This window comes from Mercenaria mercenaria, chromosome 16 (assembly GCF_021730395.1).
Source record: "Mercenaria mercenaria strain notata chromosome 16, MADL_Memer_1, whole genome shotgun sequence".
Classification (NCBI taxonomy): domain Eukaryota; kingdom Metazoa; phylum Mollusca; class Bivalvia; order Venerida; family Veneridae; genus Mercenaria; species Mercenaria mercenaria.
The window spans coordinates 71441787-71469776 of record NC_069376.1 but is presented as its reverse complement, the minus strand read 5'-3'; the positions used below and the strand labels follow the sequence as shown (position 1 = coordinate 71469776).

At 34.7% G+C, this 27990-nt stretch overlaps 1 long non-coding RNA gene across 1 annotated transcript; it reads right to left on the bottom strand.

The window, feature by feature from the left end:
- Positions 1 to 327: 327 nt before the first annotated feature.
- Positions 328 to 18284, bottom strand: LOC123540430 (uncharacterized). The gene is made up of 3 exons (XR_008367950.1): positions 18107 to 18284; positions 15691 to 15838; positions 328 to 14253 (listed from the first exon to the last, which is right to left on the bottom strand). It is a non-coding gene; the product is annotated as an uncharacterized LOC123540430 (long non-coding RNA).
- Positions 18285 to 27990: the final 9706 nt, after the last annotated feature.

The following is a 27990-nucleotide window of genomic DNA, read 5'->3' as shown; positions in this document are numbered from 1 at the left end:
GATACATAAGTACAAATTTGCCCTCAGCATGACAAAATTAAGCTGCATCTGCTTTTGGTCTCAATGCCCTGTTTTGACCAGACAGCGCATATAATCGCGTTCCTCAGGAATTCACAGAATGGTACTGATTAGATTTGTGTTTGAGTAACCTTACGGCTATGGTAATGGTTGTATAGAGTAACATCTTCAATCTTCAGACAATGACAATAAAATGAGCCAGCAATAAGGGAAATCACAAGTTCGCTCACCCAAAAAGACCAAAATTGGCTAGCACCCAAAATAGCCGTGAATAATTTTGTAAGCACTGGATACACAAAGTGGATGTAATTGATTTCATATTTTTATTATTATCATCATCATTATTATATACCAAATTTATTTAGCACTCTTTTCATGTTAAAATGCATACAAATTTTTAGTGCTTTATATAGAAACATCTTTATAGCTTTCAATAAACAAGAGGGCCATGAAGGCCCTGTATCGCTCACCTGACCTATTGACTTAAAGATCATCAAGACTAACATTCTGACCAAGTTCCATTAAGATATGGTCATAAATGTGGCCTCTAGGGTGTTAACTAGATTTTCCTTTGATTTCACCTGGTGACCTAGTTTTTGACCCCACATGACCCAGATTCAAACTTGACCTAAAGATCATCAAGATTAACATTCTGACCAAGTTTCATTAAGATATGGTCATAAATGTGGCCTCTAGAGATTTAACAAGCTTTTCCTTTGATTTGACCTGGTGACCTAGTTTTTGACCCCACCTGTCCCAGATTTAAACTTGACCCACAGATCATCAACATTAACATTCTGACCAAGTTTCATTAAGATATGGTCATAAATGTGGCTTACACAGTGTTAACTAGCTTTTCCCTTAAATTGACCTGGTGACCTAGTTCTGACCCCATCTGGCCTAAAGATCATCAAGATTAACATTCTGACCAAGTTTCATTAAGATACAGTCATAAATATGGCCTCTAAAGTGCTAACTAACTTTTCCTTTGATTTAACCCAGTGACCTAGTTTTTGACCCCACAAGACCCAGATTCGAACTTGACCTAAAAATCATCAAGATTAACATTCTGACTAAGTTTCATGAAAAAAAGTCATAAATGTGGCCTCTAGAGTGTTAACAAGCTTTTCCTTTGATTTGACCAAGTGACCTAGTTTTTGACCCCACCTGACCCAGATTTAACCTTGACCTAAAGATCATCAAGATGAACATTCTGACCAAGTTTTATTAAGATATGGTCATAAATGTGACCTCTAGAGTGTTAACTAGCTTTTCCTTTGATTTGACCTGGTGACCTAGTTTTTGACCCTACATGACCAAGATTCAAACTGGGCCTAAAGAGCATCAAGGTTAACATTCTGACTAAGTTTCATGGAGATACCTTCTTAAATGTGGCCTCTACAATGTTAACAAGCTTTTCCTTTGATTTGACCTGGTGGCCTAGTTTTTGACCCCAAATAATTCAATATCAAACTACTTTAAGATTTTATTGAGTGTAACATTCTCACCAAGTTTCATTAAGACTGGGCCAAAATTGTAACCTCTAGAGTGTTAACAAGCTTTTCCTTTGTTTTGACCTGGTGACCTAGTTTTTGATCCCAGATGACCCAATATCAAATTCGTCCAAGATTTTATTGAGGGTAACATTCTGACCAAGTTTCATTAAGATTGGGCCAAAATTGTGACCTCAAGGGTGTTAACAAGCTATTCCTTTGATCTGACCTGGTGACCTAGTTTTTGACCCCAGATAACCCAATATCAAACTTGTCCAAGATTTTTTAAAGGGTAACATTCTGACCAAGTTTCATTAAGATTGGGCCAAAATTGTGACCTCTAGAGTGTTAACAGTCAAATTGTTGACGCCGACAAACAACGGATGACGGACACGGCAATCACAATAGCTCACCTTGAGCACTTCTTGCTCAGGTGAGCTAAAAAGGTAATTGAACAATTATAGAATGAACTAATGAATTTAAAATTATATTACGGTTATAAGATAGCGTTTCAAAATACAGGTAAGCAGATCAAAAACAAACAAACAAGCAAACAAAAAACAATAGCATAAACATTCAACTGACCTTCAAAGACACAGGTACGTAAGAGCAAAATAGAACAAAAGATATCCTACATTTCTGAACAGACAGAATTAACAAATATGATGCCTGTGAAATGCACCAGAGCATGCAAACCGTCGCAGATGATCGGGTCAATCCCCATCTAAACGGTCCGGAGAACACCCATTGTACATCTGTCGTGGATATTCTGATTTTATTTTTTATTATACCTTATTTATCCACACATTGGATATAAAATAAAAGTAAAACCTTATTATCAAAGTTATTCCATTTAATTTTACCTATTTATTTTATCATGAACACAACCTTCTGTAATTACATCCAACTTATTTCGAGTCCTTTTCAGTTGACACAAGTCATTCTATTTATTTATATAAGGCTTTCCTGCCAAGAATACTATTTAAAAACAAAAGGAAGGCATGAAAAACATAAAATACATGTTAAATGTAATCCACGAATATAAGTGCCGACGGAGAACTTAAATAAAAGAATAGGGTCCGCCGGAAAATTTAAACAATATATTTTATACAATCGCTAAGTCTGCGACAACATCAAACAAACAAAACACTTTATATTAACATGTCGCACTAAATTTATTGATCGAGTTCTTGATTAGCCAGCAAAGTACCTACATTATTCTACCAAGTAATTAGTGAGATTAGTTTCCAAAGAATTGTTTGAAATAATGCGTCTTTAGCGGGTTTTTTTCAACTGTGCAAGGTTTTACAGTCTCTTATGCCTGATAGGAGCACATTCTATAACCTTGCAGCTGTTGTCTCAAAGCTCCTGTCACCAAATCACAGTTCGATATTTGGGCACAACTAGTCTTGATGCATTATTCTGCAATCTCAGATTTCTGGATGGCGTATATATTTCTAACATGTTCACTACATAAGCTGGTGCCTGATCTTTGAGCACCTTATATGTATGTGTCAGAATTTTGTATTCTACCCTACACTGCACAGGAAGCCAATGGAGTTCATTAGGGTTTTGCTTCATTTTAATAGTCTTTGGTGTTTATTAGCAAACATTTTTTATCAAAGGCTGTAAAAGCACAGCACAGTTAAACGTGACAAGGTGTTACTAAATAAATTAGCAGTTCTCTAAAAGTGATTCAATAATGCAGCCAAGTTGTATATTAAATTCTCAATTACTCACAATTCACAGCTAGTGTAAGTTTATTTGAATCTGCCGCTTTTCTCTGACACTTTTTAGAAATACCTCTACATTTTTAAGGTCCAATTTTGTTTTCGATTTCGTATTATCATATTTCATGCTTTCAACAAACTGATATGTGACCAATTCATTATTTATATCCTGTATAAGTTCATCTAAAAGCAATAACAGATCCGACTCCCTCGCCTGCCATTTTGGCGTTGCTGAATGACGTTGATGCCAGAACGCGCTGACGTTCAGGTTACCCTGGGCCTTTACTTTTCATAATTTACATAAATAATCCAGCACAAAGTGATATGTTTCTGATGATACAACATCAGCTTTTGGCAAAACAATCACTGAAATCAAGTATTCACTTCAGTCACAAATTAATATTACTGAAACATGGTGCAAACAAAATGCAATGATTCCAAATGTTCAGAAAACTAAAGAAAGGTATCTCTCTTCATCTAAATCACATCATGTACAAAACAATTTAAATCAGACTAATGAATCTGCAATTTTCTTAAGCAATCAGGCTTTGAGTCACTCAACTGAAGAAAAATTATTAGGCGTACATGTAGACGAGAACTTGAACTGGAAAAAACATGTTGACCAAACACTTAAGATATGCAACTCCCTTTCATATCTTTTAATGCGTATCAAATACTGTCTAAATCTGCACTCAAGAAAACTATTATCAAATTCGTCCAAGATTTTATGTAGGGTAACATTCTGACCAAGTTTCAGGAAGATTGGGTCAAAATTGTGACCTCTAGTGTGTTAACAAGCTTTTCTTTTGATTTGACATGGTGACCTAGTTTTTAACCCCAGATGACCCAATATCAAACTCGTCCAAGATTTTATTGAGGGTAACATTCTGACCAAGTTTCATTAAGATTGGGCCAAAATTGTGACCTCTAGTGTGTTAACAAGCTTTTCCTTTGATTTGACCTGGTGACCTAGTTTTTGACCCCAGATGACCCAATATCAAACTTGTCCAAGATTTTATTGAGGGTAACATTCTGACCAAGTTTCATTAAGATTAGGCTAAAACTGTGACCTCTAGAGTGTTAAAAGTCAAATTGTTGACGACGACGGACAACGGACGGACGACTGACGACGGACACAGGGCGATCACAAAAGCTCACCTTGAGCACTTTGTGTTCAGGTGAGCTAAAAAGGGCTGCACGTATTATTCTTGATAAATCAACTGATGCTCCATCTGAAGAACTGTTCACTCAATTAAACTGGATGACTTTTCCTGACAGTGTAAATAGCAGGGGAACCTTTTCTAGTGTACAAATGTACACAAAGTCTGACATTTAACCATATATGTGAACTTTACTTTTGATGTAGGAATGCATGTGCATGCCTTTTACATTCAGTAATTACATTTCACTATCCTATGACGTATCACAGCAGTATCTTGAATGGCAATTGAGAAACTGAACTGAAAATTCAAAGATCGCACAACAGGTATTAAGTTAAACGTACCTTTTGTGAAATCAATTCAATATTTATTTATTGTCTGTAAACAATATCATTGTTGAATATAACAATACAAACATATTAAAGCTATGTATATTGTATAGCTTTTGAGTTTGGTATATTAGGGGTGGGGCTTACACTATATTTTTTACATTTCCTTTTAAGTCACTTTTTATGCAAAGGAGGTATGTTTTTGTCCAGTCTACAACTTTTTTATACCCAGTAGTATAATACTCTCCACTGGGACTTGAACCCAGACCTCTTCCTACATGGTGTAAGAAGCATTCTTACATTGAAATATGGAGGGGATTCAGCAAAATAATGTAAACTTGAAAATACAATATCAGAAGAATTCAAAACAAATGTATTCACATTATAATGACAAAGTGAAAACGTATAGTTATGCCTACATGTATTTTCCTCCATCTACTTTGTTTCAAGTAATTAAAAATCATGAGATTAATCTAAAATGAAATTCTTCAACCAAATCCAAGTTTATGAAATTACCTATGTAATTATTTTGAAATAGGATGAGAATATCATTTCTTCATAAATACTTTAAGGTATGTTGTGCAGCATTTTTTAAACTTTTAGTTCTTTTGTAAAACTACAAATGCTTCAGTCACACTGGTAAAAATCACTAAAACTGAGCTGTAAGAACATACAAATTGGACACTCTAGTCAGTTTTTGGCAATCAGGAACATAAAGCAAAAGCACTTAACTGCAGTGCCACCTGCAAATTCATAGGTGAACATTCATGCCAAGTTACTTCAAAATCCAACCATGCATGAAGAAGAACTTCAATTTGAAATATGAACCCCAACTGTGACCTTGACCTTTGAGATAGGAACATGGAGTTTATGCATGTCACATCTTCTCACTTAGGTATAAACATTCATGCTAAATATAAACAAGATGCATGTAAAAGTTATGATCCGGACAAAATCGGACGGACGTCCAGATGCACAGACACACACCTACCCGCCAAAATGATGGACTAGGTCCAGCTCATTGCAAGCAAGCTCAACAACAACTCATTTCTGTTGTTCAGAAGCTTATTGTTTCTTTTATATTTTTGCTTAGTCTGGAATTAACACATGTTCACTTAATGTTTACTCAGGAACCAATGCTTTTCTAAAATCTTGTTTCAAATCAAAATTTTGTTTGCACATTAAGTATCAAATTATCTTTAGTAAATAGCAGGTATCAGTAAGTTTATTCATTAAGAGAGCCATGTCATGAGAAAACCAACATAGTGGCTTTCTGACCAGCATGAATCCTGACCAGACTCAGGGCGGATATTCGCAGGATGGTCTGGATAAGTGGTGGTTGCAAACGAACTAAGTTGGTTTTCTCATGGCGTGGCTCAAGAAATTTATTACTGGATGGCTAGAAAATTCCCTGGCTGGGCATCCTGATACTTGACAGCTAGACACTTCCTTTAATAGTTGCCAAATTCGCCATGGTATTTTCACCATTATGTTTCCTGTAACTTTCCACATAATCGGACAAGAAAAAAGTAGGAGAGCAAACTTGAAATCAGCGCCAGATTTAAAATAGGAATGGGATGGTTCCTCAGTTAACTGGACCCGATTTGATTACTAGGTGAAACCAGTTTCAATTTTGCAACTCAAACAATAAGAAGAGGGTCATGATGACCCTGGATCGCTCACCTGAGTAATATGAGCTACATGTTTCAAAGATCAAACTGATGATAAAATATTAAGAAAGTCAGTAGGTCACATTCATGGTCAATGATATTCAGTTTTAAGATCGGTGTGCAAAACTGTATGTCATCAAAATTTTAAGGCTGTATCTTAAAAAACAAGCAAGTAGGTCAAGGTCACAGTCAAGTGACATCATATTACTTGGGGTCATCAGGTAATTATTATCTAACAGTCTTTGAAATAGGATCAAATGATTTTTTAAGTATTTTTTTCCTATATAACTCACATAGTAACTAAGTGACCCCAGGGCGGGGCATCTTTTAACCCCATGGGCATAATTTGAACAATTTTGGTAGAGGACTACTTGACAATGCATCATACCAAATATCAAAAGCATAGGTCGTATGGTTTCAGACAAGAAGTTTTTTTTCCTATATAAGTCTATATAAATCTTTGGACCCCCAGGGCAGGGCCTCTTTTCACCCAAAGGGTACAATTTGAACAATTTTGGTTGAGGACTATAAGACAATGCTACAAACGAAATATCAAAGGTCTAAGTGTTGTGGTTTCAGACAAGAAGATTTTTAAACTTTTTTCATATATAAGTCTATGTTAAACTTGGGACCCCCGGGGCAGGGCCATATTTGACCCTAGAGGGATAATTTGAACAATCTTGGTAGAGGACCACTAGATGATGCTACATATATCAAAGCCCTAGGCCGTGTGATTTTGTACAAGATTTTCAAAGTTTTCCCTATATAAGTCTAAATAAACCATGTGACCCAAGGGGCGGGGTCATATTTGACACTAGGGGGATAATTTGAACAATCTTGGTAGAGAACCACTAGATGATGCTACATACCAAATATCAAAGCCCTAGGACATGTGGTTTTGTACAAGAAGATTTTCAAAGTTTTCCCTATATAAGTCTATATAAACCATGTGACCCCCGGGGCGGAGCCATATTTGACCCTGGGGGGATAATTTGAACAATTTTGGTAGAGGACCACTAGATGATTATACACACCAGATATCAAAGCCCTTAGGCCCTGTGGTTTTGGACAAGAAGACTTTTTAAGTTTTTCCTTTCGGTTGCCATGGCAGCAAGAGTTCTGCATGGAATTTAATTCTTTGAATAATTTTGAAAGGGCACCCAAGGATCATTCCTGTGAAGTTTGGTGTAATTCTGCCCAGTGGTTTTCAAGAAGAAGATTATTTTAGAAATTGTTGATGGCCACACGACGCACGACGGACATCGAGCGGTCACAAAAGCTCACCATGAGCCTTAGATCAACAACAAACAAACTACTGTATTTACCTAAGCCCAAACTTGAAATCTTTATGAAGTCCCTGGCATATGCTGGGCCGAAGATTTGGAACAATATTCCAATTCATGTGCGAACAGCAGAAAACTTAACTTCATTTAAGAAGATGTATTTGACTTGGAAGTTCTCTGGTGGAATTTAATAAAACTGCTTTACTGTAGAGTTGTCTTTGAAATAGTTCTATTCTATGTTATATCTTTCTTAATACCTTTCAATATTGTTCTGTGTTACTGTATTTGTCATTGTATATACATCCTTTGTAAATATTGTAACATATCAAGGATCTGGCGGCCCACATGGAAGATTGGATAATCCAAATGTGTTAGCCTCATGAAATAAAGTCGTTATCATTATTATTATTATTATTATGAATGGATCATGTTATTACCGGTATATCATTCTGTTCAGTTTGTGACACATCCAGTTTTTTAAAAAGAATATTTAGGAAAAATAAAATAACTCGGAAAAAATGTATTTATACCAAATGGGAAGTGTTTAAATTAAAACAAAAATGTATTTACAGAACAGAAAAAATCCAAATTGTTATTCCTGGTTACTGTCATTCATTAACACTATATTTTTGTAAAATCATCTTCCATGTTTATAAATTAAATTTTAATAAATCCACTTGTGAATGTAGTAAGAATTCTTATGATTGAGTAATTTCAATTTATTGAAATATCGAAATATGATGAACATGAATTTTTAAAGTAAACCGTCATAAACATTGTTATTTCCGGCCACAATTAACACCTCTGTGATATGCATATGTTGTGTTTATTACAAATGACCACTTAGTGTGACATATAGATATCTGACCTTAGTTAGTAATATTAAGATGCTATCTAATAAAACATGTTGCTTATCTAATGCAAAACCATTATTTTCTACCAAACCATGCATATATGTATTTTTTTAATAAGGAAATATTTGAAATAAGTTAGCAGGACATATATTATTCAGAGACTTGTAAACTAGTACATGTATTGCTTTTTTGATAGTTTATGAGAAAAGCTGACTTAAACATAATACTCAACCAAGAAATCTGATTTTCCAAGTCCAAAAGGGGCAATAATTCTTGAAAAAAGCAGGATGAAGTTATGTTTCTTGATGTACGGGTCAGCTTATGATGGTGAACAAGTGTTGCAAGTTTCAAAGCAATAGCTTTGACAGTTTAGGAGAAAAGTTGACCTAAACATAAAACTTAACCAAGAAATCTGATATTTTCTAAGTACAAAAGGGGCCATAAATTTTGCAAAAAGCAGGATGAGTTATGTTTCTTGCTGTACAGGGTCAGCTTATGATGGTGAACAAGAGTTGCAAGTTTCAAAGCAATAGCTTTGATAGTTTAGGAGAAAAGCTGACCTAAACATAAAACTTAACCAGGCAACGCTGACGCTGACACCGCTCATGTGATAACAATAACTCATCTTTTTTTTTTTCAAAAAATCAGATGAGCTAAAAATATTATTCACTCTGGATTTGTTAGTGGTCTGAATTGTCAATGCTTTTGTCTTTTTAGCATTTAAAGACATGGAGCTATTTTGGCACCAAGTGAGAATTTTGTTCAGTGCAGTTTGAAGAGAATTTTGTACATCAGTGTGTGCTTTACTTGTTGCCGTTATTGTAGTATCATCAACAAATATGTCTGTAAATATGTCTTTTAGTTCAGATGGAAGGTCATTTATATATAACACAAATAGCAGAGGCCCAAGGACTGATCCCTGAGGCACTCCAGACTGTATATGACCTAGTTCAGATAACTTACCTGAGACACTGACCCTTTGGTACCTGTCTGACAGGTAAGATTTAAACCAAAGTATAAATGCAGAGTCACTAAGATTAAAAATTTCTAACTTTTCAAGCAGTTTTTCATTAAGTCCAGAAATACTGTTCCTGTTACTTGTTTTGAATTTATAGCACTTATCCACCTGTCAATAATCACTGTCAAGGCAGTTTCACAAGAATGGTTTGCTCTAAATCCTGATTAATATTTGAACAGGAAATCATTTTCTTCTAAGAAGTGTCTTAGACTACCTGAGATATGCCGTTCAATTATTTTAGAGAGAACAGGGAGAACTGAAATTGGCCTATAGTTATTCTTATCACTTTTAGAACCTTTTTTATATGTAGGTGTTATTTTTGCAATCTTAAGCTGGTCAGGAAATATTTTATTTCTAATACTAAGATTTAGTACTTGAATTATAGGCCTTCCTATAACATTAGCTGATAGTTTCAAAAATTTAGCACTTAATCCATCCAATCCTGTGGACTTTTTGGATTCAATATTGAGCAATTGAGTTTCCACAAATTTTTCGGTGATCAGTGGTATTTCATATTTAGGTACAGAGTTGTTTGTTTGTTGAGAACAATTTGTACTTTGATTTAAATTCTGTTCCACAGATTGAAATACATTTAGGAAATATTCATTAAAAGTATTTGCAGTCCTTTCTGGATCAGATATTGGTTGTCCAGATTCATCATTTATAAAATTGGTCTGGGTCTTGGAAGAATCTCCAGTTAAATCTTTCAAGTTTTTCCACAGCAGCTTAGCATCTTTTTTATAGTTATTATTAATGGTATCTGTAAAAAATGATCTTTTTTCTTTATGTATCATTTTCTTGACTTTAGTACGCCAATGTTTGTATTGGATATTGTTTTCTGTATGTTTAAAATTATCTCTTTGTTTGATTGCTAATTGAATTTCTTTTGAAAACCAGTTTGGTTGATTAGTATATTTTACACGTTTAGTTTTCATTGGTGCAAGGTAATCAAGAGTCTTTAGGAAAAAAGCTTGTATAATAATCAAGGGCATCATTTGGGTCGTCATATATGTTGATTGTACTCCAAGGCTGGCATTGTAAATCACTTAGAAAAGAGTCTTAATTAAAATTTTTGACTTTCCTGTATGATATAATTTTATGCATGGGATCATCAGAATTTGAGGAAGTTTTCCTAGTTAAACATACTGGAAAGTGGTAACTAACTGCAGAGCTGAGAGCTCTGGTACAAGAACATGTTTTATCTTACAAGGCAAATTTGTGTATACATGATCTATCAGAGTTGTACTTGAGTGTGTAAGTCTTGCAGAAGTTTTAACCCATTGTACCATATTGAAAGAGACTTTCAAATTTATCCAATTTTTCACAAGAGAGTTGTTGTCCAAGAGATTAATATTAAAATCACCTAGGATAAGTGTTTCTTTTTCTTCACAGACTAACTTTTCAAGAGATTTTTCATACTCATGAGTCCAAGATATTAAAGGAGATGGTGGTCTATAAACATAACCTAAAAAAGGTTTTTGTTTGAATGGTCTTATTTCAAGCCAAATAGTTATTGTTTCATCTTTTTTTTTTATTCTGTTAACAGGTGCGACAATTTTATACAGCTGGCATGTTACTTTTTTTTTCATTCCCTTCGAAGTTTACTGAAATAATTAATGATTCCTTATATATAGAAAACACTCCATTGTCCGCAATTCACGTATTGCATTATAGTATAACGATTAAGGTTGTATCATCTGCAAAAATATCAGTGAAACAGTCTTTCAGATGTTGGGGCAGATCACTGATATATAAAATAAAAAGCAGAGGGCCAAGCAAAGAGCCTTGAGGGACACCAGAATTATTGGCTTTGATTCAGATATATTTCCAGAAATACATAATTTTTGAAATCTATTACACTGTACTTAAGTTTGATTTAAACCAATCTAGTGTTTCCTTACTAATGTTATATATTTTAAGTTTTTGCAGCAGTACCGAATGGATGACGAGGTCGAATACTTTCCACAAGTCTAAGAATATTGTACCAACTAGAATTTCACTTCAATGTACAAAAACTGATATGAAAATAACATCTTCAAACAAAAAAATAATCTATTTTTCTATTTATATGAAATGTTGAATTTTTTTACTTTGTTATCTATTAACTTAAATCTCTAGAAATAACCTCTTACAGATCAAAAATTAAAAAAAAAAGATCTTTCTTTTAAACAGAAAAGTGTTTTTCAAACAAACAAAATGTACCTATAACTCATTTCTCTTAGTTAGGCTTTAAGTGTAATACAAAATGTAAGATACGAACTAATTTGCACAAATTTGATATGCACTACAAATTCTATATTTCATCTATAATAGACCTTTAAACAACTTTCCTACGAACTATACGATTCTTTTTCTTGTATTACTATCCTTAAATTGAACTATACATGTTTACTGAAATCCAAATTTTAAACAAAATATAATATATCAACACGATTTTAAATACTATACACGAGTTTCATGAAAACAACTTCCTAGTATTTTCCTTGTTAAACCAGTACTTTCAACAGCAACTTGAAATGTACATGTACTTTCTAGTAACTCACTTTAACATTGATATGATACAGCAACACTGTTACTTTTTCCAGTTTTCAGTACTATAATGTATACCATGTAAAGATTGACTATTAGCTATAACATTAATTTTGACAAAATTTATGACCTTTTGGTATAACACAATTTAATACAATGCGTTCAAATAATAAAAGTATTCATGTTTTTAATTTTGTATCATTGATTTCAAACATTTTGAAAAATTGCCTTATGTGATACAAGAATTCAATTATATGTCTGAAAATATATACATGTCAAAAATTACAATACATAGTAATGATAATACAATCTTCTTCATCTTTTTATACAGTGCATCTTCTATTTTCCTGAAAGAGAAAAATGTCTTTCTCTTTGCCCAAGATTATAATATAATGTTTCAGATATTTCTTTATTTTAAAATATATTGAGGGATTATTATGGCCTCCACACGCAGAATCATTTTTGAGGGATTATTATGCCCTCCACATGCGACATTATTTTAGAGGGATTATTATGCCCTCCACATGCGACATTATTTTTGAGGGATTATTATGCCCTCCACATGCGACATTATTTTTGAGGGATTATTATGCCCTCCACAAGCGACATTATTTTTGAGGGATTATGCCCTTCACATGCGAAATTATTTTTGAGGGATTATTATGCCCTCCACATGCGACATTATTTTTGAGGGATTATGCCCTCCACATGCGAAATTATTTTTGAGGGATTATTATGCCCTCCACACGCGAAATTATTTTTGAAGGATTATTATGCCCTCCACATGTGAAATATTTACACTTTTGTCATAAAAAATGCAACATTTCTGCATAACACATTACTGTTAATCACTGCTGTTAATTTCTAATGGGCATAACTTTGTAATGGGCTGTGTGAATTCTTTACCATTTACTAAAATGTTTGCTGCTCTCACATGACCATCGTGACTTGTATAAACACGTGTAACATGATCTAAAGGCCAATGTGCTTGAGGCGTGCCAGGCTATACCATGATAAGGACATCTCCAACTTTCAGATCTGGTCAAACTCAGTTCCATTTCTTGGAGGTGCATAGGTTTGGCAACCATTCACGAATCCAACAGCTTCAGAAGTTTCGGACTAACTCTTGAAATTGCACTATTTCTAGGATTGAAATCATTTGTATCAAGGCTCTCAGGAGCGCACTCTCCTCCTATTTGTCCAAGCTGGAAATGATTTGGAGTAAGAGGTATGCAATCAGCAGGGTTAGCTGACTGATAAATAAGAGGTCTCAAATTGATAAGAGATTCTGCTCCTACAAATGCGGTCATAAGTTCCTTATCTGACACTGTTGCATTCTGTAACATGGAATTAATGACTCATGATTTCATGTACACCTCCCCAATATGGTGCTAATCTAGGAATGAAATGCCACTGAACTCCTTTATTTGCTGTCTTTTCTTTTATTTGATCATGATTCAGCACGTTTACTAATTATCTGCGTTCCTTTTCACTATCGACAAAGTTTGTTCCATTATTCGACAGAACTGTACGACCAGCAAATTGATAAAATAAATTTAGAAATGCATCAGTATCTATTCCAAATGAGATTTCAAGATGAACAGCCCATGTGTTCAGACAAGTAAACAGACATAAATTTCAGGCTGTTTTCCTTGACCTTGGACAGTAATGAAAGGTCCTACATAATCCAATGCTGAATGGACAAATGCTCTCATTGGCACACTACAACAAATACTAGGTAATGGTGCCATAAACTGTTCAGCCGGTTAAGCTCAGTTGTCGACACGTTCAGGGCTAGACAATAACTTTTTTTATGTGGTGGCCCAAAGGACCGGCAACTTTTGCAAACTACTGGTCCAACAAGATTTCAGGTGGTTCTACTGCCTGTTGAGCAATTTAAGTAAACTTCTGTCATATTATTCAACTTAACTCAATTATTATTACATATTTTTAGTTATTATTATTCAACAAGGTCCATCATAAGTCTATAAGCTCTGTTTTGACAGCAATGAGGTCTTGTCTGTGCATGTAGTCCTCATCATCAGCGGCATTGTCGTCATTGTCACCATCATCATCACATACACCTTCCCTAGCCACGTCAAGTTCTTTAGCAATTAGAAACACATCATCTGTGTCTATACTGAGACTGTGATTGGTGAATTTGACAGGCTGTAATAAAAGGACAGTATTAATTATTAGATGGTTATTCCATTGTGTCAGAAAATTACATACAATATTCAGTGGCTGCATGAGAACAGTGTAAATTTCTTTACCTTTACTTTTAGAGTTTTTCTGATCGCTCGATGTCCAGCGTCCAGCGTCTATCGTCTGTCTGTCAACATTTAGCTTCTGTATGCGATAGAGGCTGTATTTTTCAACTGATCTTCACGAAAATTGGTCAGAATGATAACCTTGATGAAATCTAGGCCGAGTTCGAAAATGGATCATCTGGGGTCAAAAACTAGGTCACTAGGTCAAATCAAAGAAAAACCTTGTGTATGCGATAGAGACTGTTTTTTTTTTCAACTGATCTTCATGAAATTTGGTCAGAATGATTACCTTGATGAAATCTAGGCCGAGTTTGAAAGCCGGTCATCTGGGGTTAAAAACTAGGTCACTAGGTCAAATCAAAGAAAAACCTTGTGTATGCGATAGAGGCTGTATTTTTTAATTAATCTTCATGAATTTTGGTCAGAATGATAGTCTTGATGAAATCTAGGCAGAGTTTGAAAATGAGTCATCTGGGATCAAAAACTAGGTCCCTAGGTCAAATCAAAGAAAAACCTTGTGTATGCGATAGAGGCTGTATTTTTCAATTAATCTTCATGAATTTTGGTCAGAATGATTACCTTGATGAAATGTAGACAGAGATCGAAAATGGGTCATCTGGGGTCAAAAACTAGGTCACCAGGTCAAATCAAAGAAAAACCTTGTGTATGCGATAGAGGCTGTATTTTTCCATTAATCTTCATGAATTTTGGTCAGAATGATAACCTTGATGACATCTAGGCCGAGTATGAAAACGGGTCATCTGGGGTCAATAACTAGGTCACTAGGTCAAATCAAAGGAAAACATTGTGTATGCGATAGAGGCCGTATTTTTCAATTGATCTTCATGAAATTTGGTCAGAATGATAGTCTTGATGAAATCTAGGTAAAGTTCAAATATGGGTCTCATACTCTGGGGTCAAAAATTAGGTCACAGGTTGAATCAAAGAAAATACTTATTTATACTGAAGATTTTTGCTCCAATTTTAATGATAATTGATCAGAATATTTTTTTTTCATGAAATCACTAGGTCAAACATGTTTACACTGTTATGGTGTGTTTCTCAGGTGAGCGACCTAGGGCCATCTTGCTTATCATTGTAGAATGGTCTCCTAGCCCTACTACCACTGGAATTCCATAATAATATTGAATCCAATGGACCAAACTTCTCAACAGACTCAGTCTCTGAGTGGAATAACATCAAATCACTCAGAGAGCTACAACTAAGCAAAGACCTCCAGTCATTTTTTTTGTAATTTTAATCCTAAAAAATAGAAGACTAGGATTTTTTCAACTAATAATGACTAAAAAAGGATAAACTTTAAACACTGAAATACCTTGAGAATCCTAGCTCTGCATCCACAGAGCTAGAAAGGAGAGTTAACAGCAATTCAATCCAGGTGAATAGGTTTGGGTATTTGGGCTGCATATAGTCCTACATATAGGTCTTGCCAGGTCAGTTTTGCAATGGCATCAACTTTTCTGCTGAAAAAAAAACAACAAGAGGGCCATAATGGCCCTATATCGCTCACCTATTATCATTGCACTTAAGGAGAAGAAGGTAAAACTAGATGCCCACGGGCAACATGTCGAGCCCGCCAGCTGTCAAAAGGACTGCGAGTTGCACATGACACTCCCTGTTTCACTGAGGCAAACATTTATGCCAAATAAAAAGAAGATTGCAAAAAGTTACAATATAAATTACCTAAAGTAACAACTAAGGGACGTTAATCTTTAAAAAAAAATTCTAAGTCTGAAAATTGGCTGTAACATCCATGTTGTACTACAGAAAAGAGGTCTTGATTTTCCCCTACAACCAGTAATAAAAAAGTTACGAATATAAGCTATTTATAGTAACAACAAAGTGGGAAGTAATTCTAGGATCTTGCGCATGACACTCCGTCTCATGATGATGAATGATTGTGCCAAGTTACATCAAAATCCCTCTATGCATCAAAAAGAAATGCTCCAGACAAAGTCATTCTTGTATCTGACTTTTGACCTCTAAGTGTGACCTTGACCTTAGACCTAGGGACCTGGTTCTTGCACATGACCCTCTGTCTCATGGTGGTGAACATTTGTGCCAAGTTACATCAAAATCCCTTCATGCATGAAGAAGAAATGCTCTGGACAAAGTTGTCATTCTTGTATCCTTTGACCTCTTAAATGTGACCTTGATCTTAGACCTAGGGACCTGGTTCTTGCTCACGACACTCCATCCCATGATGGTGAACAATTGTGCCAACTTACATCAAAATCCCTCCATGCACAAAGAAAAAATGCTCCGGACAAAGTCATTTTTTAATTTGGCCTTTGACCTGTAAGTGTGACCTTGACCTTTGAGATAGGAACCTGGGGTTTGCCACGACACTCTGTCTCACTGAGGTTAACATTCATGCCAAATATAAACAAGATTGCTCCATGCATGTCAAAGTTATGGTCCACACAAACAAATCCAGACGGACCCACAGACGCACGCACATACACCAAACCGCCATTTGGACAACTATGTCTTTGCATCCGCAAGCGGGCTCGACAAAAATCATAGTCAAGATCAATCAAAAGAATTATGATTGACCCCTAAGTGTGACCTTGACCTTGAAGGGAGCCATCTGAAACATGTGCTCTATACATCGTTTCGATGAGATGAACATTTGTGTCAGGTTTCTTTGAAATCCTTTAAGGGGTTTAAGAGTTACAGAGCGGAAGGGAAAATGCTAACAACAGACAGACAGACGGACACTGAAGCGATAACATAATACGTCCCTTCGGGCGTATAAAAAGGAGTCGAGATCTTATGGTGATACATGTTGTGTGCAAGTTTGGTTTACTCAAATCATAAATGAAGCCGGTATTGCGCAGACAAGTCAAAATAGCTAATTCTGGCCTTTTCAGGGGCCATAACTCTGGAACCCTGTATGGGATCTGGCCAGTTCAAGAAAGCAACCAAGAGCTAATGGTGACACAAGTTTTGTGCAAGTTTGATTAAATTCAAATCATAAGCTGCTATTTTTGGGAGACAAAAGGGAAAATAGCTAATTCTGGCCCTTTCAGGGGCCATAATCTGGAACCAAAAATGGAATCTGGCCAGTTCAAGAAAGGAACCAAGATCTTATAAATGATACAAATTTTTGCAAGTTTGGTTAAATGAAATCTTAATGACGTTGCAATTGTGCAGAAAAGGTCAAAATAGCTAATTCTGGCCCTTTCCAGGGCTATAAGTCTAGAACCCATAACAGAAGCTGGCCATTTCAAAAAAGGAGCCAAGATCTTATGGTGATACAAGTTGTGTGCAAGTTTGATAAAAATCATATCATAAATAAAGCTGCTATTGTGCAGACAAGGTCAAAGTAGCTAATTTTGGAACCCATAATGGGATCTGGCCAGTTCAAGAAAGAAACCAAGATCTTATAGTGATACAAATTGTGTGCAAGTTTGGTTAAAATGAAATCATAAATGAAACCAGTACCGTGCAGACAAGAAAAACAGACATAGGGTGATCATGAAAGCTCACCATGTCACTATGTGACAGGGGAGCTAACAAAAATACATTTAATACAATTATTATAATACAGCTGAAGACTTACTGGATTATCATTTTATATCATAAATATCACAGACACTTGGGGTCTGGAACCCCCAGCCCCTCCAGCCCAAACTACTACACACCTGTGTATATTTTTATCATCATCATTGTATATCCAGACCTAAACTTATTTGAACTAATTTGAAAATACAATCGAATACCGTTACCGTGATATTCAAGGGACTGTAAAAATTGCATCGACATATCCAAAGTTCGACGTAACGATATCGACTATCTGGGACTACTTTGTACTTGTGTCAGACGTCTATATTGTCATTATATCCAATGCTTTTTTTTCAGAGGGCTTGAAAGGGGAAAGAAATAATATAAAACATAAATATGATTTTAATTTTATTTACAAATAAAACATTTAATTAAATACATACAACTTTTAATTTTTCAAAATATACATTTAAACATTAGCATTTTATTCCTTCCCTAAACAAGTCTGAATGCAGCGATAATGTTCCTAGTTGAGTAAGTAGTTATTTTGACTGTGTTTAAACAATGAAACTTTGCCAGTTAAATATTGTTACTTAGTCCTAATTAAATGGCAGATTTTACTCCGTCAAACAGAAAATATTTCATCCAAATTAGTTGTTATATTTGAAAACAGCTGTCCTGCTTGCTCGGTGTTTTATAACACTTAATTATTGAGAATTAAATGCAAACTTCCTGACATTTAAATTGGATTAAAGATTCAATAACAAACAAAGCATACATACAAACTAACTTGTATATGATTGATACCACGCCAGACAACAATAGGTTGATTTTCACACCTTACAAATAGCATGGATATTTTTTGACAAGCAGTGATATCGACACATCCTGGTGTAAAAACAGTACTGTACAGGTAAGTTGACGGGACTGAAAAATCTCATCGAGCTAAACAAAATATTGAGCTAATCATATCGAGGAAATGATAAATAATTACATTAAGATAAATAGGGGAAAATCGGGACCAACTGAAACACATTGTGCTAACCGGAGTATCGAGCTAACCGATATCGAGGTAACAATATTCAACTGTATAATAATCTCTCACTAGCTTAAAAATACACAAGATATAAATGTTCACCAGAAATATCTCGCACAACTACATTGAAAAATCATCTCATGTTTACTATTTTAACAACTTTCCCCAAGAATTTTGGTGTTCTTTTATACAATAAATATTTTTCTTCAAGATGATGTTCATGATAATACGTTATTTTCACTGCCTTCAACAAAATACTCGAGAAATATTACAATTATGAAAAATTTTGCTCCATTTACAAAATCTTCTGACTAAGCTGTGGCTTCCGGCTTAGTACGATAAACCCACATCATACGACACCAGGTGCATTACTCTGGCACCAATTTCATAATAATTAGTGCCAGAGTTACGCACCTTGTGTCATATGATGTGGGTGATGATGCTGAACAATTACATTAAGTATGAATCAAATCCATTCAGTAATAACAAAGATAGAGTGAAAGTTCAGCACAACTTTAACCTGAAATTCTTAGGAAAAAGGGGGCATAATTCATAAATCAAAGGCCTGAATGGCCTGAGTCGGCTAATGATTGATGTACTGACAGTATAGTCTACCAGTTTCAGTTTGTTTTTAGTTTTTTTCTTAAAATTTCATAACACAGCTCGATATTTACCCCAAATATTATATCCGGATACGATTACACTTTTCTCCAGTTTGAACAATATATTTTACAAATTGTGATGATACGAAGACATTTAGCAGCAATTGGCAGTATCTGACATTGAAGTTTACGGTTAAATTACCTCTTATTTAAATCTTTTCATAAAAAAGTTGTTTCATTTCGCCAAACATAGACGATCTACTTTCGATTTCAAAAACTACAAGAAAATACAATTTAATGTTTCGCCGATTTGTTTATTTCTCGAAAAATAAGAATTAAAACCATTTTTAATATCAGTAGTAACTAAACAAACCAGTAAGAGCTTCTTCTTCCGATAATTTATCCGTTTACTGACTGCAAAATTCAACCCACGCAAAGTTTATAGAAATCATATGATGCGTGTTTACATTCAATGTGGGAGAATTAAGGCTGATCGGCTATGTTACCTAACGCATCCAGACGATTCAGATTTTGTTTTTAAAAAAGCATTGTGTGCGTTTCTGTAATTTTATATACGTTTTTATACGCTTAGAAATTATTAGACATGCGTATTTGCATTATTTCTATACGTAATTTACGCTAATACGCATCTAATCTGGAGCCCTGCTGGAACTATTTTTTGTCTTTCGCTGGATGTTACCCAAGCTTTGTAAGCCTGAGCAATTCTTAAAATGCACATTTATGCTTAATGAGTTACATTCGAGAATTGCACAATTACAAGTCATAAATATGACAGATTACATCGTATATTGGTCATAGCAAAGGGAATTGACACAACTTAACTTCATTCATGCAGTGAACTGTTTGAAATTTGAGAAATCTAATGGAACTACATCCCTTCACATGTTATTCGGTCCATTTAGAGAATCGTTGGATAGCAAGGACTCGTCAAAAGGCTTTCAGCCTTTAGCCGACTCAAAAATTGGTAACAGAGTTATGCACCTTGTGTCATATGATGTAGGTGATGACATTAAACAATTATTTTAAGTTTGAATCAAATCCTTTCAGTAATGACAGAGATAGAGTGAAAATGCATCAAAACTTTAACCAGCAATTCTAAGTAAAAAGGGGGAATAATTCATGATAAATTTGTGCCTGAGTTATGCAGCTTGTGTCATATAATGTGAGTGATGATGTTGAACAACTATTTCAAGTTTGAATCAAATCCATTCAGTAATAACAGAGATAAAGTGAAAGTGCATCAAACCTTTAACCTGAAAAATTAAGTGAAAATCATGAAATATTGAGGCAAGAGTTATGGCCCTATGTCAGATGATGTGGGTGACAATGACGAATAACTATTTAAAGTTTGAATCAAATCCATTAAGTAATTACAGAGATATGATGAAAAGAGGAAGTGTAAAAAAGCTTTAACCAAGGTGGGGACGCTGAAAGACACCGACACCAGGTCAAGTGGGATAGCTCTCTTTATACTTCGTATAGTTGAGCTAAAAACTGAAGCATAAGTTACTTACATGTATGTGTTTGTGTGTTTGTTTTGGGTTTAAGGCATTTCTTCAACAGTATTTCAGTTATGTAACAGCAGGCAGTTAGGCTTTCTGTACCAGTACAAATCTGTTCTCTAAAAGAAAATGGACAACTTCCCCACATAATAAGAGGTGAAGTAAGAATGACTTCAGACACAATGTCTTTTATCAAATTGTCATAGAGAACATACAAAAAGCCTGGGGATCAAACATATAACCTCACTATACATAGATCTGCACTTATTAAAGACAAAAGGGAGTTATGTTACCTGAGTACCGCATGTCAGATTATCAGAGTGAACAACTTGACAAAGTATTATCAATTCCCAAAAGTGACATCAGCTTACATATAAAATCTTAACTAAATCAAAGATATGGACACAGAAGCTGTCACATAAATTGATGGACAGGTCAGTGAAACAGCTCTATTGCCAAGCTAAAAACTAGTTTACTAACATATCAAACTAGCAAGGGAATTTTAGTGTTCTTTTTCAAAATTGAGTTACCTCCCTTCAATTGTAAAACGGGTTTTATATAAAGTTTTACTTGTTTGTTTTTTTTTAAGTTTACTTTTTTCTTAATGCAGCTGGATTAGTGAAAAATGATTCTAAATACAAAATTTAATGATCTACTTACCTATTACATGTTTTCCAAAAATGCCATGCACCGATTCCCTCACCATGTAGGACAAAGACCTGCATCTCATTACCATTACAGCTGAACTTCATACATTTCACTTCAAAAAGACATTTTTTCAGTGTTTATTAAAGCCTAAAAAGTTCTAGATGTACAAGGATAATGTGGGTACAGGGAATGATAATATGGTAATTATAGACAATGTCAAGGTTGTGTTACCACATTGTACATCCTTTGTAAATACTGTAACATATCAAGTACCGATATCTTGAGGCCTAAATTGAATATTAGATAATCCAAATGTGTAGCCTCATAAAATAAAGTTATTATTATTATTATTATTATTATTATTATTATAAACATAATAAACTAAAAGTAAACAAGAGGACCACGATGGTCCTGAATCGCTCACCTCTTCCCACATGACCCAGTTTTGAGTATGACGTCGTTTTTTCTATTATTTGACATAGTGACCTAGTTTTTGAGCTCATGTGACCCAGTTTTGAACTTGACCTAGATATTATCAAGATAAAAATTCTGACCAATTTTCATGAAGATCCATTGAAAAATATGGTCTCTAGAGAGGTCACAAGGTTTTTCTATTATTTGACCTATTGACCTAGTTTTCAAAGGTACGTGACCCTGTTTTGAATTTTACCTAGATATCATCAAGGTGAACATTCTCACTGATTTTCATGAAGATCTCATGAAAAATATGGCCTCTAGAGAGGTCACAAGGTTTTTCTATTTCAAGACCTACTGACCTAGTTGTTGATCGCAGTTGACCCAGTTTCAAACTTGACCTATATATCAAGATAAACATTCAGACCAACTTTCATACAGATCCCGTGAAAAATATGGCCTCTACAGAGGTCACGTTTTTGCATTATTTGACCTACTGACCTACTTTTTGATGGCACATGACCCACTTTCGAACTTGACCTAGATATCATCAAGATGAACATTCTGACCAATTTTTATGGAGATCCATTCACAAGTATGGCCTCTAGAAAGGTCACAAGGTTTTTCTATTTTTAGACCTACTGACCTAGTTTTTGACAGCACATGACCCTGTTTCGAACCTGACCTAGATATCATCAAGATGAACATTCAGACCAACTTTAATACAGATCCCATGAAAAATATGGCCTTTAGAGAGGTCACAAGGTTTTTCTATTATTTGACCTACTGACCTAGTTTTTAAAGGCACGTGACCCACTTTCGAACTTAACCTAGATATCATCAAGATGAACATTCAGACCAACTTTCATACAGATCCCATGAAAAATATGGCCTCTAGAGAGGTCACAAGGTTTTTCTATTATTTGACCTACTGACCTAGTTTTTGATGGCATGCATGTGACCCACTTTCGAACTTGACCTAGATATCTTCAAGGTAAACATTCTGACCAATTTTCATGAAGATCTCATGAAATATATGGCCTCTAGAGAGGTCACAAGGTTTTTCTATTATTAGAACTACTGACCTAGTTTTTGACCGCATGTGACCCACTTTCAAACTTGACCTAGATATCATCAAGATGAACATTCAGACCAACTTTCATACAGATCCCATGAAAAATACGGCCTTTAGAGAGGTCACAAGGTTTTTCTATTATTTGATCTACTGACCTAGTTTTTGAGGGCACGTGACCCACTTTCGAACTTGACCTAGATATCGTCAAGGTGAACGTTCTGACCAATTTTCATGAAGATCTTGTAAAATATATGGCCTTTAGAGAGGTCACAAGGTTTTTCTATTATTTGACCTACTGACCTAGTTTTTGAGGGCACGTGACCCACTTTCGAACTTGACCTAGATATCATCAAGGTGAACGTTCTGACCAATTTTCATGAAGATCTTGTGAAATATATGGCCTCTAGAGAGGTCACAATGTTTTTCTATTTTTAGACCTACTGACCTAGTTTTTGATGGCACGTGACCCAGTTTCAAACTTGATCTAGATATCATCAAGGTGAACATTCTGACCAATTTTCATGAAGATCTCATGAAATATATGGCCTCTAGAGAGGTCACAAGATTTTTCTATTTTTAGACCTAATGACCTATTTTCTGAGGGCACGTGACCCAGTTTCAAACCTGACCTAGATATCATCAAGATGAACATTCTGACCAACTTTCATAAAGATCCCATGAAAAATGTGACCTCTAGTGTGGTCACAAGCAAAAGTTTACGGACGGACGGACGCACGGACGATGGACAACGCGCTATCACTTTGTGACAGGTGAGCTAAAAAATAACAGAGCCACAGCTGACCCTGGTTGCTAACCTTGAATACATGTATGACTTACTGAATCATAAATGGTAATAAATGTGTTTTGTATAAACCAGTAGCCCCTAAAAGGGGCCAAGTGCCACCATTTCAATAAAATTGGAAGAAGATCTATAATGATGCTACAAACCAAGTTTCATGAAGATCCACCAAACAGTTGAGGAGAAGAAATCATTTAAACACTTTTCTATTTTTAGCTCTGGCGACCCTAAAGGAGATATGGACCCTATTTGAACAAACTTGAAGAGGAACTTATAAAGATGCTACAGACCAAGTTTTGATGAAGGGTCATCAGGCCGTTAATGAAAAGATATTTCTATTTTTAGCTTTAGTGGTCCCCTAAAAAGGGCCTAGCACCTCATCCCCCATTTGAACAAATGTGGGAGAGGACCCTATCATGATGGTAAAAATCTGTCAAGCAGTACATGAGAAGAAGTCTTTTAAATGCATTTCTATCTTAAGCTCTGTTTGGGTTTGGATGGTTTGGGAGACTGGGGGGTAATGTGGGTGGGAGCTTGAAGGAATTTAGTAGTGGGTCACCCAAGGAACATTTCTGAGGACTTATTTCTAAATCGTACCAGCAGTTTTTGGGCAAAAAAAGATTTTAAAACCTTTCCTTTTGGTTGCCATGGCAACAAAACTTCTCAAAGGCCGACTTAAATTTGAAGGAATCTTAAATGTGACAATCAAAGGAACATTCTTGGGAGGCATGATTGAAATTGGCTTGGTGTCGTTCTTTGAAGAAACTATGGAGAACCTAAATTTCAGTACCTGCAAAATTCATGTGAGCTTGAACTTAGATCCAGAGATAATGCTAACCACGCCATGGAATTCTTTCACAAATCCCTATCATACTCTGGACCTGTAATCTGGAATGCTATTCCAGCATATATTCGAAATTCAGATACACTTCAAAAACTCAAAAACTCATACCTTCAATGGAAGTACTCTCAGGCTGGGACCACCTATTTTAATATGTAATTTTATGGTTTAAGCAAAATTTTCTTAAGTTTGTAATATATATGTATATATGCATGCCTTCGCGGTTTCTTTTATTATCTTCTTGTGTTTTATGCTACATTTGTTCATTATCAAACTTTCTTTTCAGGTTTGTTTCTCAGCTGTATAGCTGTATATTTATCAATCATTACTGTTCTCTGATTTGTAAATTTTGTAATTAATTTTGTATTTTTTGTTTGATAATGTGGACCATATTGAAAATTGGTTAAACACCAAATATGTTATCCACGTAAAATAAAGTCGTTATTATTATTATTACTACTTTAGAACAAAATAAAAACTGACATTGAGGAATAATACCTTTTGCTTTGGTGTTCGCAGCTCAAACCTTTCGCCTCATGGAAATATGAACATGTACTGTTAACTTCTAACCCTCTGAAATACAAGAACAGAGGAGTAAATCTATAACTGGATAATAATAATCTATATTTAAATCCAGATTTAGCAATAGACAAGAACAAAATACGTTTGTTGCTGGGAAACTAGTTACAACCATTGTTTGCAGTCAGATTATATTCTCAGGATTTACAGCAACATGTTGTAACAGCTCAACAGTATGCTAGACTTTCCAAAAATATACTTTGTAAACACCGTTTCAAAATTAACTAATAGAGCTGCATAATTACAGATGTGTGTCTTTCAGCAACATGCATTACGTCATATGTGTAATGATGTCACTTTTAATTAGTTTAGAACACCAAATAGGAAAATTGCACTGCAGTGAAAAATTTTCTGAAACACTATATTTCTCTGAAAAATTCATATTCTGAAGTCATGAAAAAATCAACTTACCTAAGTTTCTGGTATTTGTCTTCTTCAGAGTTCCATATGAATTTTACCCGTTTCACAACAAATTATCAGATCAGATTTTCATCCCTCTGAAAATAAGACAAAAGTATATTTTTTGTAACAAAATATTGACTTTTAAGTGTTCACTTGAATAATTTCTATGCAAAAAAACAGTTTATTAAAAAGTCTGATTATTCACCATTTGATCCAAATCTATGCAACAGTAAAATGTGGTTAAGTATTTTTTCTTTAGTTTTACTTCATTTTGAATGTTTTTAATTTTCTAACATTCAATGAAAATGACAGAAATTTGATGACATGTTGGATGTACTGGAAACACAAGGCAAAGACAGCTAACAGAAGCTCTGGATCAAGACTTTAGATATTCACCTCTGTTAAGATTTTTTAGTTATACGACGCTAATGGTCTATTTGAAAATGACGGTAAATGGTCTAATATTATGTATTTGAAAATGACCCAGATTCACAATAATCGTAATAGTGTTAAATACGTTTTTAAGTCAATCAGTGTTTGTATGTAGCTTTAAAAGTAAAGACAACAAGAGCTGTCCATAAGACAGCCAATGCTCAACTATTCGAATTGTTGTCCCAGAAGCAGGAAAATGTTACTCCAAAGTTAAAATATCTATAGAGTTTCAATCCAGTATCTGCATTAGTTTTGGAGATAGTAACTGCATGCAAAACTTAACAGGAAGTTTTATGTTCATACGGGGCATAATTTGGCCAAAGTGCAGGTCAGAGTTATGGGATTTGATGCTATCAGCCAGTTCTATAACCCCAAAGACACATGTGAAGTTTAAATTCTTCTTCTTCTTCTTTTCGTTCACGTGAAGTTTAAATTCAATATCTGCATTAGTTTTGGAGATAGTAACTTGCATGTAAAACTTAAACAAGGATTTTCTAAGTCTGAAAGTGGGCATAATTTGCCCAAAATACATGTCAGAGTTATGGGACTTGATCCAGTGAGGTTAGTAATTGCTCCATAAAAATAAAAAGTAAGTTTCAAATATATATGCCTTTAAGTAATAGCTGTATGTACTTGAAGTCCAAAAGGGGCATAATTTGCCCAAAATGCAGGTCAGAGTTATGGGACTGGATGCTATCAAATAGTTTTATAGACCTGAAGACACATGGGAAGTTTCAATTCAATATCTGCATTAGTTTTGGAGATAGTAACTTGCATGTAAAACTTTAACAAGGATTTTCTAAGTCCAAAAGAAAAGGGGGCATAATTTGCCCAAAATACGTGACAGAGTTATGGGACTTGACCCAGTGTGGCTGATAATTGATGGATGGAAAAGTGCCTGTGATCCTAATAATCTGTCTAGGAATTAGTAGGGAACTAACAAAACTGTAGCAGACTCAAACAGAACAAATTACAATCACTTTTCTATCATATTAATCCTTCAAACTGTAACAGCTCATACCTGAATTGCAGTTTTCCAGCCACCTTCTCTCTTCTGTGTCTGTACTAAAACCATTACAACCTGAAAATACAATTTATAAAACCCCCACTTTCTTCACGTTAGGTTATAGTAGCAACATAATTTATCAAATGTTTTGAAAAAGTATTTACAGGAAATTTGACTGTTTCAGTGTGTAAGTTCAAAATATCTTTCATCAAGAGAACATCAGATACAACATTTTCACATGAAACAAACAAATTTCCTTTCATTCCATTTTATTTTTATTTTCCCAAGTGTAGTATACATGTATATGTGACACTTGACACTTCAGCAGTTACTTACCCTTAAAGGTGGTCAATCACATTTAAACAACATTTAATGACATTTTTTACTTTTTGTATATTCTGGTAGAGAATTATTTAAGGAATAAAAAGACCGATTAAATAGAGTTAGATTCCTATTTGAAATGTATATTTTATTATTTTTATAAAATTTTGTAATTACTCCCCTTTAATATGAAAGTATATAAAAAGCTGGGTATTTCTTTTTATTTCGATACAATGTCTAGTTTTACATTTGCATTTGATAGACATATCAACTATTGAACAATCTGAACCAAAATGCAAGTTTAAAAGCTGTGTGTAGTTTCTGAATTCGTTTATTTCCAATCTATCTTGGTTGCGCAACCAAGATAGGCAAAGGGAGGTAATAATAATTTTTCAAACTTGCGTTTCTAATGAATTCCATCTAAATACAT